The sequence below is a fragment of the Giraffa tippelskirchi genome, chromosome 1, assembly GCF_054371585.1.
Source record: "Giraffa tippelskirchi isolate mGirTip1 chromosome 1, T2T-mGirTip1v1.2.pri, whole genome shotgun sequence".
Taxonomy (NCBI): Eukaryota; Metazoa; Chordata; class Mammalia; order Artiodactyla; family Giraffidae; genus Giraffa; species Giraffa tippelskirchi.
This window is the reverse complement of record NC_137275.1, coordinates 208448249-208470553: the sequence shown is the minus strand read 5'-3', so window position 1 is coordinate 208470553 and position 22305 is coordinate 208448249. Positions and strand designations below refer to the sequence as shown.

Here is a 22305-nt window from a genome sequence, read left to right as displayed (position 1 = left end):
TGTGAATAAGGTAAGAGGGGGAAATCCCAGTCCAATTAGTAACCAATACATCTGTTTTTGTTATACTTATCAATATTTGTTTCTGGCTGTTTTGCTTCTTCTGGAATCCAATCCAGTCGAAGCCTGGTGGGTCCCAGAACAGTGCTGGTGTAGAGAAGAGTGTCTGAGTGGGGAATGGTTCTTGGCAGAGATGGAGAGCTTCCTGGGGCCCGCTTTAATCTAGAGATATGAAACCAAGAGGAATGACCTACTAGTTTAGCAGCTGTTGGTGTGGTTAGAATGACCTCAAATGGACTAGTCCATTGAGGCTGGAGATCCATATGATGTGAGATTTTAAGGAGGACTCAATCTCCGAGTATGAGTGTTAAGTCATCTGAATTCATTTGATGAGGCTTTAGAAAAGAGCGAACTGCATGTTCTCTCATGAGGTGTCTAATAAGGTTAAGGGGGGGAAGATAATCTCCCAGCAAGGGGCTTGCAATAGGGAACTGACCTAAGAGAGGAGAGCGTCCACACATGAGCTCAAAGGGACTGAGGAAAGTTGAGGCCTGTGGAGTAGCCCTCAGTTGTCTCCGACTTTTGCAGAGACCACATGGATTGCAGCATGCCAGTCTTACCTGGCCATCACCAACTCCCGGAGTTTACTCAAACTCTTCTCCATAGAGTCCGTGATGCCATCCAACCATCTCATCCCCTGTGGCCCCCTTCTCTTCCTGCCTTCAGTCTTGCCCAGCATCAGGGTCTTTACCAAATGAGTCAGTTCTTCGCATCAGGTGGCCAAAGTATTGGAGCTTCAGCTTCAGCATCGGTCCTTCCAATGAATATTCAGGACTGATTTCCTATAGGATGGACTGGTTGGATCTCCTTTCAGTCCAAGGGACTCTCAAGAGTCTTCTCCAACACCACAGATCAAAGACATCAATACTTCAGCACTCAGCTTTCTGTATAGTCAAACTCTCACATCCATACATGACTACTGGAAAAATCAGAGCTTTGACTAGACGGACTTTTGTTGGCAAAGTAATGTCTCTGCTTTTTAATATGCTATTTAGGTTGGTCATAGCTTTTCTTCCAAGGAGCAAGCATCTTTTAATTTCATGGCTGCAGTCACCATCTGCAATGATTTTGGGGCCCCCCAAAATAAAGTCTCTCACTGTTTCCATTGTTTCCCCATCTATTTGCCATCAAGTGATGGGACTGGATGCCATGATCATTGTTTTCTGAATGTTGAGTTTTAAGCCAACTTTTTCACTCTCCTCTTTCACTTTCATTAAGAGGCTCTTTAGTTCTACTTCCCTTTCTGCCATAAGAGTGGTCAGCTGCATATCTGAGGTTATTGATATTTCTCCCAGCAATCTTGATTCCAGGTTGTGCTTCATCCAGCCAGGCATTTCACGTGATGTACTCTGCATATAAGTTATATAAGCAGGATGACTATATACAGCCTTGACATCCTCCTTCCCAATTTGGTTCCTGTCTGTTGTTTCATGTACAGTTCTAGCTGTTGTTTCTTGACCTGCATACAGATTTCTCAGGAGGTCTTAGGAGAACTAACACCCAAAAAAGATGTCCTTTTCATTATAGGAGACTGGAATGCAAAAGTAGGAAGTCAAGAGATATCTGGAGTAACAGGCAAATTTGGCCTTGGAGTACAAAAAGAAGCAGGTCAAAGGCTAACAGAGTTTTGCCAAGAGAATGCACTGGTCATAGCAAACACCCTCTTCCAACAACACAAGGGAAGACTCTACACATGGGCATCACCAGATGGTCAATACTGAAATCAGACTGATTATATTCTTTGCAGCCAAAGATGGAGAAGCTCCATACAGTTTGCAAAAACAAGACCAGGAGCTAACTTGTGGCTCAGATCATGAACTCCTGATTGCCAAATTCAGACTTAAATTGAAGAAAGTAGGAAAAACCACTAGACCATTTGGGTATGACCTAAATCAAATCCTTCAGATTATACATTGGAAGTGCAAATAGATTCAAGGGATTAGTTTTGATAGAGTACCTGAAAAACTATGGATGGAGCTTCGTGACATTGTACAGGAGGCAAGGATCAAGACCATCCCCAAGAAAAAGAAATGCAAAAAGGCAAAATGGTTGTTTCAGGAAGCCTTACAAATAGGTGAGAAAAGAAAAGACACAAAAGCCAAAGGAGAAAAGGAAAGATATACCCGTTTGAATGAAGAGTTCCAAAGAATAGCAAGGAGAGATAAGAAAGCCTTCCTCAGCTATCAATGCAAAGAAAGGAAAGCAATAGAATGGGAAAGACTAGAGATCACTTCAAGAAAATTAGAGATACCAAGGGAACATTTCATGCAAAAATGGGCAGAATAAAGAATAGAAATTATATGGACCTAACAGAAGCATTAGGTATTAATAAAAGGTGGCAAGAATACACAGAAGACCTATACAAAAAAAGATCTTCATGACACAGATAACCACGATGGTGTGATCACTCACCTAGAGCCAGACATTCTGGAATACAAAGTCAAGTGGGCCTTAGAAAGCATCACTATGAACAAAGCTAGTGGACATAATGGAATTTCAGCTAGTCATTTCAAATCCTAAAAGCTGATGCTGTTACAGTACTGCACTCAATATGCCAGGAAATTTGCAAAACTCAACAGTGGCCACAGGTCTGGAAAACGTCAGTTTTTATTCCAATCCCAAAGGAAGGCAATGCCAAAGAATTCTCAGTCTCCCACACAATTGCACTCATCTCACACACCAGCAAAGTAATACTCAAAATTCTGCAAGCCAGGCTTCAACAGTAAATGAACCGTGAACTTCCAGATTTTCAAGCTTTATTTAGAAAAGGCAGAGGAACCAGAGATCAAATTGCAAACATCTGTTGGATCATTGAAAGAAGGTTAGGATAGGTGATAAGAGGTCTTAAGAGATGATAAAGAGGTTTAGTGCCTATGTGTAGGGCCTGATGAACGAATGTTAGAATCTGTGTGGCCTGAGATTGTGGAAGGACATAGCTGTCCTGTTTTTGTAAGTAGTCTCCTTGTGGTTGTGCTCCCTCTTGTAATAATTGTGTTTCTTCTTCAGGGAGGTAAAGGGACTTAATGTTGGGGATTACTATAAGTTGTCGAGCTGGTGATTGGAGTGAGGCTTGTTTTGCTTCTCTGCCTGTGGCATCATTGCCCCCATGACATGTGGTCTGAGGCCATTTGGTGACCTCGGCAGTGTATGATGCCTACCTCAGTTGGCATGTTAACTGCTTTTAAAAGTTGGAGTATAAGTGAGGTGTTAGTTATGAGAGAGCCTTTAGTAGATAGGAGACCTCGTTCCTTCCAGATGGCAGCAGGTCAGTGTATGATGTGGAAAGTATATCTAGAATCAGTGTATATATTTGCTCTCTTGTTAGCTATGAGGGTAAATGGTCTAGTTAGTGCAATAAATTCTGCCTTTTGGGAAGAGGTTCCCGAGGGGAGAGGTTGGGATTCCATAATTTCAGTTTCAGAGACAATTGCACATCCAGTTACTTTTTTTCCTTCTGATGTCACAGAGGAGCTGCCATCAATATACCATGTAAAATCAGGGTTATTTAAAGAGGTTGAGGAAATGTTGGAGAAATGGGGCATCAGGTCTTCTAATGCCTCTTTGCAAGTATGGATGGGGGGCTCAGAAGAATTAAGGATAAGGTTGGCAGGGTTGAGAGTAGGACAGCGTTCAAAGGAGAACTCGGGAGATTCAAGAAGGGTGACATGAATTAGTTGGATGTGGGAAGGAGATAGAAGGGTCATGGATTTGTGAGGAAGTAAGTCCTTAAAGTCATGTGGTGAACGAAAGACAGTGGGTGCTCCAAAAGTAAGTTATTGACTTTCCTGAGGGGGGAGTGCAGCTGCTGCCAGAGCATGTAGGCAGGCTGGCCATCCTTGAATTGTAGTATCTAATTGCTTTGATAAATAAGCAACAGGGGTGAAGGAGGGGCCCTGATTTTGTCCCAAAACTCCTAGGGCAATTTTGTGTCTCTCAGTAGTGTAGAGTATAAAGGGGTGAGAAAGGTCAGGAAGTATTAGAGTTGGGGCTGAGAGAATGGCTTGCTTAAGGGTGTTAAAGGCTGAATGGATACTTGATTTTAGCTCTAGGGGTTCTGCAAGATCTCCTCAGATGGCTTGATATAGGGGTTGTGCCAAGAAGGCAAAATTAGGAAACCAGAGGCATAGATATCCAGCTAACCCTAGAAGGACAGGATCTCTGTTTTTGATGTAGGGAGTGGTAGGGTTGATATAAGGGACTTTCTATCGGTAGTAATATATCTTTTTATTGGTGTTAAAAGGACTCTGAGATAGGTGACTCTAGGAAGAGAGACCTGAACCATGGTGGGAGATACTCGATAGCCTTGATCAGCTAGAAAATTGAGGAGTTTTATAGTGTATAGAAGGCAATGGCAACCCACTCCAGTACTCTTGCCTGGAGAATCCCAGGGATGGCGGAGCCTGGTGGGCTGCCATCTATGGGGTTGCACAGAGTCGGACATGACTGAAACGACTTAGCAGCAGCATAGTGTATTGTTGAGAGTGTGTAAGTGAAGGACTACAAAGGAGGAGATCATCCACATATTGGAGAACAGTACTTGGAGTAAGGTCAAGAGAGGTTAGGTCTGATGCTAGAGCTTGGCCAAAGAAATGAGGGCTATCACAAAAGTCTTGTGGGAGGACTGTCCATGTCAGCTGTTGGGAGTGATGATTGTCTAGATCAGTCCAGGTAAAGGCAAAGGGGTCTTGAGAGTCTGGGTTTAAAGGGATAGTAAAGAAGGCATCTTTGAGGTCTAGAAAAGTGAATTGGGTAGTGGAAGAGGGAATGAGAGAGAAGAGTATAGGGATTTGGAACTACTGGGTGTCGGGGATAACAGGTCCGTTGATAAGTCTCAGGTCCTGGACCAGGTGATAGGAGCCATTGGCTTTTTGACAAGTAGGATAGGTGTGTTATAGGGACAGTGAGTTGGGCTCAAGAGGCTCTGACATAGGAGTTTAGTGACGATGGTTTTAACCCTTGTTGATACTTTTGGGAGGTGGGATATGATGGTTAATTGGGGAATTTAGAGAGGTCTTTGAGATGGATATGAATTGGAGCATGGTGAGAGGCAACAGATGGGTTATCTGTATCCCAAACTATGGGGTTTATGGATGCAGAGCACAATGGGGCGAGGGAAGAGGAGGTTGTATTGAGGAGCAGTAGCCAGGCTAGTTCAGAGTGTGGGCTCAGGATAGTAATAGAGGCTTTGAATTTTGAGAGAAGGTCTCTCCCAAGAATAGGAACGGGGCATTTTGGGAGTATAAGAAAACAATGGGAAAATGGGGTATCTTGAAGTGTGTAAGGTAGAGGCTTGGCTATTTGTGGTGTAGACACTAAATCATCAACCCCCATAACAGAGACCTGAAAGACCTTGATTTTTCTGGAGTAGTCAGGTATGGCCCCCATGTCAACAAGAAAGGAGATCAGCTCACCTGCCACTGTAAGAGTTACCCTGGGCTCCGTAGAGGTGATGAGAATGGGGGCCTGGGGGCCTGGGTCCCTGGGCACCTTCAACCTTCAGCGGCGAGTCTGAGGAGGCTGGGCAGAGCTGGGTCAGAAGACTCCTGCTCGGGACCAGGAGGGGATGTCTGGATCCCTAGAGGGATTTGGGCAGTCGACCTTCCAATGTCCCTTTATGTAACAGTTGGGACATGGACCTGGAGGGGGCCTTGGCTTTAGGCATAGCAGGCGTTCTTTGCCACATTTGAAGCAGGGCCCAGATGGCTTCCTTTCTTTATTGGTTGATGGAGGCTTGGAGCCCTGTAGGGCAGTGGCTAAAAGGTGGTATTTGGGCTGATCTCATTGGGCCTTCTCTAGCTTTGACTGTTTTTCCCAGTTATTGAAAATCTTAAAGGTTAAATTTAAAAGGTCTCGTTGAGGGGTTTGAGGGCCTTCTTTTCCCATTTTTAGTTTCTTTTGGATATCTGGGGTTGACTGGGAGATAAAATGGGTATTAGGGACAATGGTGCCCTCTGCTGAAGTGGGGTCTAATTTTGTATATTTTTGTAGGACTTCCGTTAACCTGGCTAGAAATTGTGCTGGGTTTTCATCTAGCCTTTGAGTTATTTCCCGGAGCTTATCAAAGTTGACAGCTTTATGCCCTGTCTTTTGAAGGCCCACAATGAGTCAAACAACCATATGATTATGGGCTGCTCTCCCAGGTCTCCCTGCCTGATAATCCCAGTTGGGATCATCTCGGGGGACAGCATTGCCCCTAAGGGCTTAGTGTCCTCTGTCCTGTGTATCTCATCAGCATGCACCTGAGAGGTTTGACATACTCGTTCCTTGTCTTCTGGGAGAAGAGTGGAGGAAAGTATGCTATAAATATCACACCAGGTAAAGACAGGATAAGATACTTGAATTCTTTTAGATAATTATCAGGGTCTGAGGAGAAGGAGCCAAGACATTTTTCAGTCTGAGATAGATGGGTAAGGGAGAATGGGACATGAACCAAACAATGCTTTCTGCCCCAGCTACTTCCCATAAAGTGAGGAGTGAAACAGGGAAAGGAGCCGGGTCCTGCTGTGAAGTTTCCTGTTTTAAAGTTGTTCGGGACCAGGTATAGAGAGGGGATCTAGGGAGGTTGGGGTAAAGCCTTGGGACTCTCAGGGTAGAAGGTGGGGCTGAGATCTCAGATTTTGCCTCTAGCACAGGCAGTGGAGGGTGTTTGGGAGCAGTGGTGGTGCTGGTGGTGGCTTGAGAAGGAGGGAGGGTGGAAGGGGCATAAGGTGGAGGTTGTGAAACTGGATCTGGAGGGGCAGCAATGGGATTGGGAGCTATAGGGGGTGGGCTGTGGTCAGAGGAGTCGAAAGAAGAAGAAAAGTCTGAACAGGGATCGGGAGACATTGTATTAGGAGGATGGGGCTCAGAGTGGGGCAAGCGTATTTGAGAAATAGAGCAGTATTCACAGAGGGAGTGTTGAGAGCAAAGAGCAAAGAAAGCCTGAACATGAGGGATTTCTAACTATTTGCCTTTGTAGTGGCAGGAGTTATTGAGGTCCCGTAGAGTATATAATCAAGAATTGTGTTTTCTGGCCATTGGGACCTATTATCAAATCTGTATTGAGGCCAGACAGTGTTAGAATAGTAAATAAGTCTTTTTGGTCTTATCTCCCCTTGGAAGCCCAAGGCTTTTAGGTTGCAGAGAAGGCATCCTAGAGGAGTGGATTTTGAGGGCTGGGATTGAGAATTTCCCACTGTGGCCAAATAGGGAGGTTAGACAAGGGCAAGAGAAAGTGAGGAGAACGGTCCGAGAGAAAAGGCATCCCTGTTCTCAGGACTTTCTCAGAGAGTAATAATAGTCTGCTTTGAAATGGACGTCCCCTATTTCAAAGTCAGACGGTGCACAAGGCTGAGGGCCCAAGAGCCGTGGGAATCCTCCCGCCCAGTGCTAGGACATGGAAACAAGCAAGAGAGAGAGGATCCGAGAGAAAGGTATTTCACTCACCCTTGTAAACGGTGGAAGAAATGTGGGCCGGTGTGTGGATGTCAGTCCAACAAGACATGCGGAGAGTCCTGTACCGGAGCGCGTCTCAGTTTCTTGGCAAGGTCCAAGGGAGGGGCCACCAGAGGTGGGCTTGGGAGAGGAGCCCACCCAGTTGCCATGGATCTTCCCTCCCAGGTTCCAGCCCCAGAATGTAAGGCGAGGCAGAGAAAAAGAGAGCGAGCCAGGCAGTCAGGCAAGAAAAGGGAAATTTATTAGCGGGAAAAGAGAGGGTGACTGGCCCTTAAGGAGATCCAGTGTCCTCCCTTTCTGACGAGGTCTTTAATTCTCTGAAGGAATGGTTAAGTTTTAGCCTGTAGTTGAGTCCTATGGTCATGTAGCCAGAGGCTTGGAATACGGTGGTCTCGCAGCTTTGAGATGGTAGGTGCCAGTGAGAAAACAGAATGTCATTTGGGCAATTTGGTCAGTCTCAAGGATCACTGTGATTTTATTCCTTGTTTGTGAGGTCAACATAATGAGCCATCTTAACAATTAGACCCCATGTGGGCCCTATCAAACACTTTGGTCAAAAATCCAAAAATAGTAATTAAAACTGTGTCAGGAGGTAGATGGGCTTCCTCTACCCTAGGGTAAAGTGACTGGAGGCTCATTCTGTGTGGGTTGAAACTCCAAGAGGAGAATAGCTGAACAATTAAGGGAGGAGGCTGTGCCCTGCCCAGACCACATATTTCTCATTCTCGAAGTCAGGAGACCTCCCTAACCACATATATACAGAAAGGCTCCTTGGAGGTCAAAGAAGAGTGAGGCCAAGAGATGTCCTCCTTATATGCCTTTCTGGTAGAATTACCTTGGCCAAGAGATGCATGCACGCACATGGGAGAGTCCTGAGATATATCAAATATAGACCATGAACCGGGCAAATCAAAATGATTGGTCAAAGGAAAACCAGAAGAAATGCCCCATATAAATGATTTAAACTGCCAAGATAGCGCGTCTCAGGGACTCTCCCTCTGAGTCTGTTCCTATGTCTAGCCACACGTATTGTACTCTTTTTTCTTCTAATAAATACTGATTTCACTACTTTCCATCTTTATGGGAATTCTTTTCTGCAAAGTTGAAGGGCCAGGGCCCTTGTCACAGACCACTGGTCCAATGGCTGGGATTTAGTGCTTTCACTGCTGTGACCTGGCCTTTATCTCTGGCTGGAAACCCAAGCCCCACTTCAAGCCATTGCTCAGCGAGTCCACTCGAGATCAAAACCAGATCAGTAAAATAGTATCTAGTAAGAGTTTACTGCATACAAAAGAACAGTTTGCAAACCAGGAGTCTTCAAATCCACAATCTACGTGAAGCTTAGAGGCACGGTGTTATAAAATGGCTTATAAAGTGAAAAAGAATGCATTGTTTAACCTTTACAATGAGTGGTTATTACAGTGGGGGTTTCCAGACCACAGGCGATTAGTTAAAACTGATTATACTATTTTGGGAAAATGACTTACGTTCCTTTTATGATTATCAAAGGCATCACAAGAAATAACCCAAGTTGTTTCACTTATGTTCATGAAATAAGCTAGATTTAATTTTGCTTATGTGACTTAAATGGTTTTATCTGCATGCGGGATTCTCGAGCTTAGTCTCTTTTAGGTTTACTTTAACAACAGTACGGGTTCCCTTGTGGCTCAACTGGTAAAGAATCTGCCTGCAATGCGGGAGACCCGGGTTGGTGAGACCCCCTGAAGAAGGAAAAAGCTACCCACTCCAGTATTCTGGCCTGGAGAATTCCATGGATTTAAGCTGCCAAGGGGGTCCACAGAGTTGCAAAGAGTCAGACACAACTGAGTGAATTTCACTTTCCCTAACAACAGTAGAAATAGCTCAAGGCAGGCTGTTTCTCTGAGACTACCTTGCCCACATAAACTTCCAAATGGTGGAGTCAAGCTGCTTCCATTCTCACCCTCGTTCCTTGTCCTGTCATCATGTAGCTGTTCCAGTCAAGCTTGCCAGAAAGACTTCCCCAAGAAGGACAGAGGCAATTTCTTAACGTTCAAGGGCTTGCAATTTCTAAATTCTAGGAGATATATACCTTGCTCATCCAAGGGCTTTCACTGAGTTCTCTCTGGTATAATGATGAGGGCCTAAATGTTTCTATAGTTTATCAGGCAGTCAGTGGGAGAGCTGGACCAAAACCCTCTTCTCAAAGATACTCCCAGTCTCTCCGACAGCCCTCTCCACTTGGCTTGAAGGGTAGAGAAGCAGCTCTCTGCTCAGTCACAAGGGGAAGTGAGTGGAAACAATACAGCACTCTTGATCAAAGGTGACTCACTGCACAGAAGAATACTTTCCTTTGAACCCTTCCTAGTGAGAAATGGAATGTTTCCTGTCGTATCAGTAGATAAAAGATGTCACAGTCATCAGCAATTGCAGCCACCTCAGAAGGTGAGCTGGTGAGCCCTGAGGGAACTCGGGAAGGAAAGAATACCTACCATCTAATAGTCATCAAACTACAGTGAACCCTGAGGAAGCTCAGAATGTGAAAAACACAGGAAACTGGTCCTGGATAACAACGGTGCATATCAAAGGAATGATTTCAGTGAGCCCAGACTATTGCATCTTCTCATACATAGGGAAGTCCTAAATTCCTTAACTTGGGATGTCTGGCTTTCTTTAATTTACAAACAAACTTTTGATATTCAGACTATCTGCCCTTTGATGCAAAAACTTTTCTGTAACCTGTCCCCCACCCCCACCCCACTCTCTCTATCACCTTGCCTCTTCTGAGCAATTCTCTCAGGGTTACTTGAGATTTGCCTCCTGGGTTTAAGTTCTAAAAATTTCTGCCAAATAAAATGCAACTCTTAACTTTTAGGTTGTGTGTGTTTTTTCAGTTGACATTATCTGTCTATATGAAGTGAAGATCAGATTATAAGATCAGAACCATTCTGTGATTTTTATTTTTCTCTTGCTTTCTTTTTCCTCTTTTTTTTTTTAAGAGGTTATTTCCATCAGTTGTTTACAGCTTAAACATTTCAGCTAACATTCCTGAGCAAATTGGAAAATATCTCAAACACTGGGTAGATATCAACTGTTGACATTAATATTCAGAGGGGTGAAGTTGAAGGTTGGTAGTATAAGACCTTTTTTTTTAATTTGTGTATCTTTTTTTTTTTGCATTGTTTTAATGATTATGCATTATGTATTATTTCTTACAGTTTGAAAAACTACTTGGGAAAAACATGAAAATATAACAGACTTAGTGGAAAATTATTAACAGAAGGGGTAAGGGTAGCAAACATGCAAATGCACTATTTCTAAGGGATTTGTTTTCTTGGCATACATCTGATAAAATGATTATCTTTATCTTTAAAACAAATTAACCATTTATATGCTTTCAAGTTTCACCAAACAACTCAAAACAAACTCAAAAGTAGGAAACTCTCTGTAGTTTAATTTCACAAAAAGAGTCCTACCAGCCCAACCATCCCCACCCCCACAGTCCCCCACCCCGCCACCACCCAACCCCTCTCCCGCCTCTGATCTGGCAACCAAACACATAGCAAAACACCTACTCATCAATGTCAAAAAATATTCTTGATATAAATAGGAAACAACAATTAGGGTTATCAAGTTAAAATGGTGAAACGTTCTAAAATACTCTGTTGATACGTTTATTTCAGAGTTGTTTCTGGGTATATAATGACTAACTCACTTTGAAAATTATTTAATTAAATTGAAAGATGGGATAATCTTTTCTGAATTTGGAAAACTAAATGAAATTTTTAAAAAAATATGACTCCAGTGATAAAATTTTTAATGTGTTTAGAGGTTTAACTTACATTAATTTTTTCTCCCTAAATTTAATCTCCCTCTATTTCATTGTCCTTTTACATTACTATAAATTGAAGATCTGCTCATGTCAGTCTTCTGCATAAAAACATTCAATTTTCAACATTTTCCTGTCAGTTGAAATTAACACTTCCTAGTATGATGCACAGAGTTGCCCATTATTATGCATTAGATCTCTTTTCATTTTAATTTCATTGCACTTCTTCTCATGTATTCTACATTTCAGTATCACTGAAGAATTCAGTGTTCCCTGAGCTCATCATAATCTATTACATACCTATTCCTTTGTGCCTTCTATTCTTTCTGGCTGTAATCCTGAAATGACTTTCTGCCCATGAACTACAGATTATCTTTTTTTTTTTAATTAATTATTTTAACTGGAGGATAATTACAATATTGTGATGGTTTTTCCATACATCAACATGAATCAGCCATAGGTATACATGTGTCCTCCTAGTCATGAACTACCCTCCTACCTTCCTCCTTTCCCTGTCCCTTTGGGCTGTCCCAGAGCACCAGCTTTGGGTACCCTGCTTCATGCATTGAACTCACACCATTCATCTATATAACATATGATAATGTATATGTTTCAGTATTATTCTCCCAAGTCACCCCACTCTCTCCTTCTCCTACTAAGTCCAAAATTTTGTTCTTTATGTCTGTATCTCTTTTGCTGCCCTGCATGTAGGATCATTGGTGTCATTTTTCTAAATTCCCTATATATGCATTAATATACAGTATTTGTCTTTTCTCTTTCTGACTTATTTCACTCTGTATAATAGGCTGTAGGGTCATCCACCTCACTAGAACTGTCTCAAATGTGTTCCTTTTAATAGCTGATTGTGTATATATACCACAAACTCCTTATCCACTCATCTGCTGATGGACATCTAGTTGCTTCCATGTCCTAGCTATTGTAAATAGTGCTACAATGAACACTGGGATACATGTGTCTCTTTCAGTTCTGGTTTCCTTGGGGTATAGGCTCAGCAGTGGGATTGTTGGGTCATATGGCAATTCTACTCCCAATTTTTCAAGGAATCTCCACACTGTTCTCCATAGTGGCTGTAGCAGTTTGCATTCCCACCAACAGTGTAAGAGGGTCCCCTTTCCTCCACACACTCTCTAGCATTTACTGTTTGTAGCATTTTTGATGATGGCCATTCTGGCGGATGTGGTACTACTTCATTGTGGTTTTGATTGGCATTTCTCTAGTAATGAGTGATATTCTCAGCCCATATGTTATCTCTATAGTTCAGTTCAGTTCAGTCGCTCAGTCGTGTCCGACTCTTTGTGACTCCATGAATTGCAGCACGCCAGGCCTCTCTGTCCATCACCAACTCCCGGAGTCTACCCAAAACCATGTCCATCGAGTCGGTGATGCCATCCAACCATCTCATCCTCTGTCATCCCCTTCTCCTCCTGCCCCCAATCCTACCCAGCATTAGGGTCTTTTCCAATGAGTCAAATCTTTGCATGAGGTGGCCAAAGTATTGGAGTTTCAGCTTCAACATCAGTCCTTCCAATGAACACCCAAGATTGATCTCTTTTAGGATGGATTGATTGGATCTCCTTGCAGTCCAAGGGACTCTCAAGAGTCTTCTCCAACACCACAGTTCAAAAGCATCAATTCTGCGGCGCTCAGCTTTCTTCACCGTCCAACTCTCACATCCATACATGACCACTGGAAAAACCATAGCATTGACTAGACGGACTTTTGTTGGCAAAGTAATGTCTCTGCTTTTAAATATGCTATCTAGGTTGGCCATAACCTTCCTTCCAAGGAGTAAGTGTCTTTTAATTTCATGGCTGCAATCACCATCAGCAGTGATTTTGGAGCCCAAAAAAATAAAGTCTGACACTGTTTCCACTGTTTCCTCATCTATTTCCCATGAAGTGATGGGACCAGATGCCATGATCTTAGTTTTCTGAATGTTGAGCTTTAAGCCAACTTTTTCACTCTCCTCTTTCACTTTCATCAAGAGGCTCTTTAGTTCTTCTTCACTTTCTGCCATAAGGGTGGTGACATCCGCATATCAGAGGTTATTGATATTTCTCCCGGCAATCTTGATTCCAGCTTGTGTTTCTTCCAGCCCAGCGTTTCTCATGATGTACTCTGCATATAAGTTAAATAAGCAGGGTGACAATATACATCCTTGATGTACTCTTTTTTCTATTTGGAACCAGTCTGTTGTTATCTCTATAAGGCCTCTCTTAAAAAGACCAGTGTAGCCAGCCATGCCATTTTCTTGTAATTATTAGCTTATGGCAGTTATCTCCATCTACTGTAACAATTTCTTATTCCACTTTCTATCTGAAGCTCTTAACAGAGTTGTTAGTGTAGATACTCAGTAGATATTTCTCAGCTTTGATGAATAAATTAAGAAAATTACTCCCTAGATTTAACGGAATATACTAAAATGGTTCAACAATCACAGTCTAATTTTACAATTTACTCAGGAAAACAAAGATTAATTTTAAATCTATCTCCCTATATGGTAAAGCCTATTGCGGTAACTGGGAGAAGGAAAAGGCAACCCACTCCAGTATTCTTGCCTAAAGAATCCTGTGGACAAGAGGAGCCTGGTGGACTGCTGTCCATAGGGTCGCATAGAGTCAGACACGACTGAAGCGACTTGGCATGCATGCATGCGTTGGAGAAGGAAATGGCAGCCCACTCCAGTATTCTTGCCTGGAGAATCCCAGGGATGGAGGAGCCTGGTTGGCTGCAGTCTATGTGGTCGCATAGAGTCAGACACGACTAAAGCGACTTAGCAGTAGCAGCAGCAGCATTGCAGTAACTAATTTCATAGAAAAATGTTCAATAGCCTGAATATATGCATAGGACTTTTATAAAGAGCTGCATAAAATCTAATTTTCAGCAAAAGCTAAAATTTTCTCTAGTATAAGAATTTGAACTATTTAAGCTTAAGTTTAAAAGTTTTACTTTGACACTTTTTTGTCAAGCTTCTTAGGTTAAAAACAAACAAATATATTCCCTTAGAAAGTAAACAGAGATTGCATATGCTTATCTGACTTAAAAAAAAAAAAAAAAGTTTTGTTTTGTTTTTGTAATGTCACCTAGTCGCTCTATGCCAAGGTTTGTGTAGCTCTCTTATTTCTTACATGTCCAATGTTCTCAGGTATGGAAAGAGAGTTGTCTTCATCCCATGAATGAGTCCACTTACTTGTGAAGCTCTGTATTAATCTTGTCTTACCCCAGTAGTGGTTGCCTTAGCCAGTTCTCTTGATTTATTATTTCATAGATCACTGCAAAGGTGATTATAGCAGGATGGTAAATGACTGAGAACTCAGTTTATTGCTCTGAGTTGCCCCTGCAGGTTTAAAATGACTTCACTCAAGGTTGATTACACATCTGCAAGCTTGATTTTTCCTGGGCAGAGGTATGTCTCTTGCACTTAAAGCTTTTCTATGTGATGATTTGGTAAGTATACTTTTTCAGGTCAAATAGTACATTCTGGGTTATAGTTATTTATTAATATCAGGATGCTAAAGTAACGTGTGATTCAGAGAACTGCCAGAGGCCCAGGCTGAGGGAGCCACTGTGTTCTCACCTTTGTGAAGTTTGCGTTGATGTGTTCTCTGTGAGAGCATTGTAAGCTCCAACTGGCTGCTACTATAGATGCTACTGCTAAGGCAGCTTGCCAATCTCTTTCCTCTAGGCCTGCTTGTTTTCCCAGAGTCATCTTGGTTGGCTATATAAATATTTAAACTATGAAAGAAACATTCAGGAAAATTCTGAGAAAGATCACAGTGTAATAGATGACATAGAAGAAACTGATCAAAACAACTAAAAAGAAATACAAGAAAAAATACAAACCTTCACCAGAGCTGAAATTATGGAATGGTGCAAACCACAAGCTTCAGATAATTTAGACTCAGCCAAATCAAAGGCAGGCTCTAGGAGATAATGCACAATTCCCCTTTGTAGAAAGCAGTGTGATGTTGCCAGAAATTATAGAAAGATCTTTCAGCAAACCCCTAAAATACCCTAAAATGTCTCACTAATTTGTTGGGTAATGGTTGATGAAAAAACACAGAACATTTCATCTGTTGACTCAAGTTATTGACCTGACAAAAGTTAGTAATCTACATATTATCCTGATATACATGCAAAATTTAGCTTTAAAAGCACATTTTGGATGATTTACTTTACAAAATAGACATTTGGAGGAATGAAGACCCTAGTGTCTTGGCTGTGATCCAAGATGTGTGTGGTTATTCCTTTCTCTGCTCCAGGTTCTTAACAGTGATGTGAGATTATTGTAATATGAGACAGATCTTTCTATAGAAGCAGAAGGGATATCAAGTTGGACCATAGAAAAGATGGAAAAATCCTACCTACAAAGAGCCACTATTGTAGTAAAGGGCAGCACCAGAAAAAGCAGATGAAATGGAAAAGGTGACAATACATGCAGAATCATTAACCTCGGTCTTTTTGTAATCTAATTCCTCAACAATGTTTCCTTCAATTTTGATGCAAATAAGCAACCCAGAAACTGAAGAGCCCTCATCCACTAGGGAAAGTTTACCAATCCCCACAAAATCAAAATAATCACAAAAAGCACCAAACAAATCAAATATAACTAAATACACATTTTTTGGGCCAAAACTACTCAACTTTTTTTCAGATCGCTGTATGACTGAACATATAATATAAAATTTGTATCTTAAATAAATTCTCTTAGATAAATCATAGAGAAAGGGCATAAAAAGAATTCACCTTCACTATTTTTTTTTGAAATAGGGAAATACTAGGACTGTTTAGGTTTGCTTTCACTTAAACATGGATAACTATTTAAATAAACACAGTTGCACAAAATAAATGAAATAAACCTAGACTGTATAATATTTCACAACCTTATATTTAAAGTGGAAAAATGTTATCTAGAATACACTGCATATGAGCCTCTAGCCTAGTTCTATTATGTTCTCTCTCCCTGGTGACTCAGCTGATAAAGAATCTGCCTGCAATGCAGGAGACCTGGGTTTGATCCCTGGATCGGGAAGATTGCCTAGAGAAGGAAACAGCTACCCACTCCAGTATTCTTGCCTGGAGAATCCCATGGACAGAGGAGCCTGGTGGGCTACAGTCCATGGGGTCACAATGAGTTGGACATGACTGAGCAACTAATACACACACACTCTCTCATCACCCCTCCTCTGTCATAGGCAGCAAGAACCTTACAAGAGAACCAAGACCTCCTTTTCCAGCACCTACCAGACAGAAAATTTCAGGCTCACCATTAATGATCACTTCTTTCTCTTACCCTACCCTCACATTCTTCTCCTGTTATTTTATTTTAACAGGTGAGAAAACCCAGCTTTTATGATATTATATTCCTTTTTATTTTGGCTTCCTTCTGGTAGTTCTTTTGAGCCCAGTGATTACAACCTGGAGTCTTTCTTTTTCTCTAATAGATCTGTTGGGTAACAGCTGATGATAGCATAGAAAACATCTCACTTGTTGACTCAAGTTACTGACTCACCAACAATTAACTATCTATATATTTTCTCGACAAACCAGCAAAAGTTAGCTTTAAAAACATGTGTTGGATGATTTACTTCAGAAAGCAGACTATTATCAGAACATCTGAGGCAGCATAAACTTGTATTCTTCAAGAAATTAAAATACAAGTTCTGTAAAATAAGAAATAAAAATATGCTGACAATAAAATATATTGAGATGAAAAAGTTCCTGGCATGTCTAAGGAATGAATTTAAGAGAACAGAGACTATCAGTATGGACCCTAAAACTACATTAGAAGCAATATAATACAAAATTGAAACTGGTAGAAACAGAATAATTGATGTGGAACATAGTTGAAAGAATACGTCCCAGAGAGAAAAGGAGCAGAGATAAAAGTGATCAAGAAAAAAATGTATAATTTATATATAGTATATTTAAATAATCAGCATAATCCAAGGAAAAAGGAAATATATCTGAAAAACTATTTAAAATTGAAGGAAAAACAATCCCTGAAGGAAGATTAATGTCTATATACAAAATTATTTGTGATACATACACAAAATGAAAAGCCATCAAGAGAATATTTACTTTGGAAAAATTATTGGATTTTAAAGACAAGGAATCATAAAAACACTACAGTAAAAGAAACATGTGAAATGTAATATAAAATTAATATGGGAGAATGGCATTGAAGCATGTAAATTATCATATGTGAAAACGAATCACCAGTCCAGGTTCGAAGCATGAGACAGGGTGCTCAGGGCTGGTGCACTGGGATGACCCAGAGGGATGGGATGGGGAGGGAGGTGGGACAGGGGTTCTGGAAGGGGAACACATGTACACCCATGGCAGATTCATATCAATGTATGGCAAAACCAAAACAATATTGTAAAGTAAAAAAATAGATAAATAAATAAATTTTAAAAAATAAAAAATAAAAAGAATGGGTGAAAACTTAAAAAAAAAATTAATATATGTTTTAGATATATCCTCTTTAATATTAGAAGCCAGAATGCAATGTAAAAATTTATATCAAGTTTTGAGTAGAAAACTATGTTACAAGAATTCCCTACAAGTCATATAAATAAACTAGCAAACATAACAGAAATATATTCCCCAATACACTAGGGCATAATATATCTATATGTTACCTAATTGTCTTAGATTTTAAAAAGAGAGAAAGGGAAACTTCACAAAACAATTACAGTATTGAAAATCATAAACATTTGAAGATATATTCTAGATTATTTATTAGATATTGTTTAATTAGATATTAGAAACTGCCATCAACTTTCCAAACAGACAAAGCTATGGTTTTATAAGTAGTCATGTACAGAAGTGGCCAACCAAGGTCCTGAAAGACAAAATCACTATAAAGATTCCAATTATAGCTGGGCCCTTAATGTTGTCTATAAATCCTTCTCTGTATATCTATTAAGTTTTACCTCCCATCCTCCAAGCTGGTATGTCAAATCTTGTCTATTTTCTTTTAGTGAATTTTGTTGAGTTTGCCAAACTAGCATCTGTTCTGCCATTTTCTGAGAAAATTGCGTTGATTTTTTTCCATTAGAAAACTACTTTCCTTTCACAATCAAAATATATCATTGCTTTTAATCTGACCTGATCCACTTCAGAATTTCAGAGATGGACACATGACCCAGGCTCAGCCAATCAATACATTCTATAGCACTGTCAATGACTGATTCAGGGAAGAACTCATGACTCAAACTGGCAATGAAAAGACAAACCTAGAGATTCCAATTGTCATTCAACAAGAAAATCAGCATGAAAATGTTGCCAATGCAAAGAGGAAACTGAAACAAAGAAATGGAGAGAAAGATCTGATAAAATCTTTTGAGCCAGATGTGATTAAAGTCATATGAACTTGGTAATCCATAGTTAAGTTATCTAGGCATGTCATTTTTTTTCTTCTTCAAACTATTTTGAACTACTTTTCTCTCACTTTTTGCTAAGAGTTAAAACTAAAACATCCTTGAAATATCAAAGCATGCCAACTATACAGACACGATTTGATTCAAGAGTAATATAGTGAGTAATGAGTAGTACAGAATAAGGGACTTGTTATATAGGCTTCCTCTGTGGCTCAGATGGTAAAGAACCTATCTGCAATGCAGGAGACCCAGGTTTGATCCCTGGGTTAGAAAGATACCCTGGAGAAGGGAATGGCAACCCACTCCAGTATTCTTGCCTGGAGAATTCCATGCACAGAGAAGCCTGGCGGGTTACAGTCCACAGGATCACAAAGAGTTAGAATGACTGAGTGACTGTCACTTCACACTTTATAGTGGTTATGCTGCTGCTGCTAAGTCACTTCAGTCGTGTCCGACTCTGAGCGACCCCATAGACAGCAGCCCATCAGGCGCCCCCGTCCCTGGGATTCTCCAGGCAAGAACACTGGAGTGGGCTGCCATTTCCTTCTCCAATGCATGAAAATGAAAAGCAAAAGTGAAGTTGCTCAGTCGTGTCTGACTCTGAGCGACCCCATGGACTGCAGCCTACCAGGCTCCTCTGTCCATGGGATTTTCCAGGCAAGAATACTGGAGTGGGGTGCCATTGCCTTCTCCAATATATATCTATGCAATTGTTGAACCTGGTGTAAAATTCTACAGAAGGTTTTTGCTTCTGAGTTTGGTAAGGGCTCAGAGATACTGTACTTCTCTAGGCCAATAACTGGAAGCAAAGTGGCACAGGAAGAGGAAGTAGGAAATAACAAGGACAAACTGCAAATTATGAGCAAAAAACATGGAACCCATATCTGTCTCTCACCATCTCCAACAATGACGACACGGTGATCTGCAGGAAATTATAACCTTTACCACAGAGTTGCACACATACTTCTCCCAGACTTGGAGAAACTGAAGGATGAGATAGGAGATCCAGTAGGAGTTGAAGGAGTTATGTAGGCTGGCTGTTGCCCCTCTAAGGTAATCTAGCAAATGAACTACAATGTACACAAGCCGCAATAAAGTCTCATGTCTAACACCAACCTTCAGGGAACAATGGTAACCACTTACCTTCCACTTTCCAAATGCCACACAAACATCTCTCAAAGCCAACCTTAAAACCTGAAAGGGAAGAAATTTTCAGAAATTACTTCTAGCTTAGCTAAACTGACACAACAACAAATTAAAATCCATCATACCAACTCTGCTATCACTATCTGTAGCAAAATATGTTTTCTACTTTAGAGAGTAAAGAGAAGACATTAGACAAAAACTGACAAATGTCCTACTTTCACACATATAAAAGTACCTGTATGCAAATCCATCCACAATTCCTTTCACTTTTTCTGCTCTTTATGCTCTAAATAGTACACCATACTCTGTCCCCTCTCACTTTCTTGGGGACTTCACCATACTGATTCTTTTTCAACTCTTTTCAAGGGATTCTTTTCATACTAATGGAATTCCATAAGGTGGAAAAATTTCCATAGAATTCTAATCCAGGTCCAACAATTGCATAAAGGTACAATAGTGACATTAAAGTAATTAGATTAGTATGAACAAAATGTGGAAAAGCTGTCAAAGTATATTTTTAAGCATAATATTTTTGCTTTGGAAATTACTACTTAATTTTCTAAATAAGAATAATAAAAAACAGAACAAATTTATAAGTAAATTTATCCGTGAGCTTGTTATTGGCTAAAAGAGATTAACTGGGAACTAGTTCATTCAAGACAAGGAAGAAAGATTTAACAATTATGAAAAATCAATAACCAGAACATAGGCATTAATATATATGAAAGAACAAGTATAAATATATGGGTAATGGTCAATATTACTGATATAAGTAATGAAAAACTAAAATTGCTTTAGAACTGTGGTATTGGAAAGGACTCTTGAGAGTCACTTGGACAGTCAATCCTAAAGGAAATCAATCCTGAATATTCATTGGAAGGCCTGAGGCTGAAGCTGAAGCTCCAATACTTTGGCCACCTGATGTGAAGAGCCAACTCATTGGAAAAGACCCTGATGCTGGGAAAGATTGGGGGCAGGAGGAGAACAGGATGACAAAGGATGAGACGGTTGGATGGCATTGCCGACCCAACGGACATGAGTTTGTGCAAACTCTGGGAGTGACTGAACAACAACAGTTATATGAATTTGCATATATGCTTCTCACAACTCATCCTTTTTTGTACACATAGTTATAATATATTGACTGGAGTCTCTGAGATTTTTGGAACACAATTTGGAAAATGCTATGCTATGCTATGCTAAGTCGCTTCAGTCGTGTCCGACTCTGTGCGACCCCATAGATGGCAGCTCACCAGGCTCCGCCGTCCCTAGGATTCTCCAGGCAAGAATACTGGAATGGGTTTCCATTTCCTTCTCCAATGCATGAGAGTGAAAAGTGAAAGTGAAGTCGCTCAGTCGTGTCCGACTCTTAGCGACCCCATGGACTGTAGCCTACCAGGCTCCTCCGTCCATGGGATTTTCCAGGCAAGAGTACTGGAGTGGGGTGCCATTGCCTTCTCCGAATTTGGAAAATATTACGTTGTAAATATTAAATCTTTATTTCCTTAAAAAACAAATCATTGGAGGAGTAATTTTGTTACTGAAATTTTCTAGACTTAGACAAATATTTACATAGTTGAGAAATTATTGCTGAATTTCTTTGGGAAACGTATTTACTAACTTAGGTGAAATTTAGCACTAATAGGGCATAATGCATTCATGGAATATTTTGTTTTTATGAAACTGTCTTTATATGATTAAACTATTTAGAGATTTTCATTTTTTTTCTTACCTTTGGCTGAAAATAGTAAGAGAATCAAATTAACATCTTTATTAAATGTTTCTTATGCTTAAATTTATGAAAACAAATATTTATTTATACATTAATAGTTTTTCTTAGTATGCCTATTAAAAATGCTATGTTAATAAAGTGATTTTTCTATAGAAATATATTTTTTCTCAATCATCACACTCATTTCCCTATGAAAAACATATCTTTCATTAACAATCACATCATACAACTAAACGGAGAAGGAAATGGCAACCCACTCCAGTGTTCTTGCCTGGAGAATCCCAGGGACGGGGGAGCCTAGTGGGCTTCCGTCTATGGGGTCGCCCAGAGTCAGACACGACTGAAGCGACTTAGCAGCAGCAGTAGCAGCATACAACTAAGATGGCAAATGAAGTCTCCTTGATTCATTATTGCTCTTTACAGCATCGGACTTTGCTTCTATCACCAGTCACATCCACAGCTAGGTGTTGTTTTTGCTTTGGCTCCATCCCATCATTCTTTCTGGAGTTCTTTCTCCACTGATCTACAGTAGCATATTGGGCACCTACTGACCTGGGGAGTTCATCTTTCAGTGTCCTATCTTTTTGCCTTTTCATACTGTTCATGGGGTTCTCATGGCAAGAATACTGAAGTGGTTTGCCATGCCCTTCTCCAGTGGACCACATCTGAGAGAAATATCAATAATCTCAGATATGCAGATGACACCACCCTTATGGCAGAAA

General features: G+C 40.6%; 1 protein-coding gene across 6 annotated transcripts in view; it reads right to left on the bottom strand.

Moving 5' to 3' along the window:
- LOC145519852 (uncharacterized) overlaps positions 1–22305 on the bottom strand; it is a 669571-nt gene that overhangs the window by 237428 nt on the left and 409838 nt on the right. For 2 of the 6 annotated variants that reach the window (XR_014063968.1, XM_081524738.1), the window contains one exon: positions 19849–19899. The gene's annotated coding sequence lies outside the window, so the exon portion shown is untranslated. Of the gene's footprint in view, positions 1–7482; positions 7665–19848; positions 19900–22305 lie in introns of those variants that run through there. The other 4 variants (XR_014063972.1, XR_014063969.1, XR_014063970.1 and 1 more) reach the window with 3 other exon arrangements.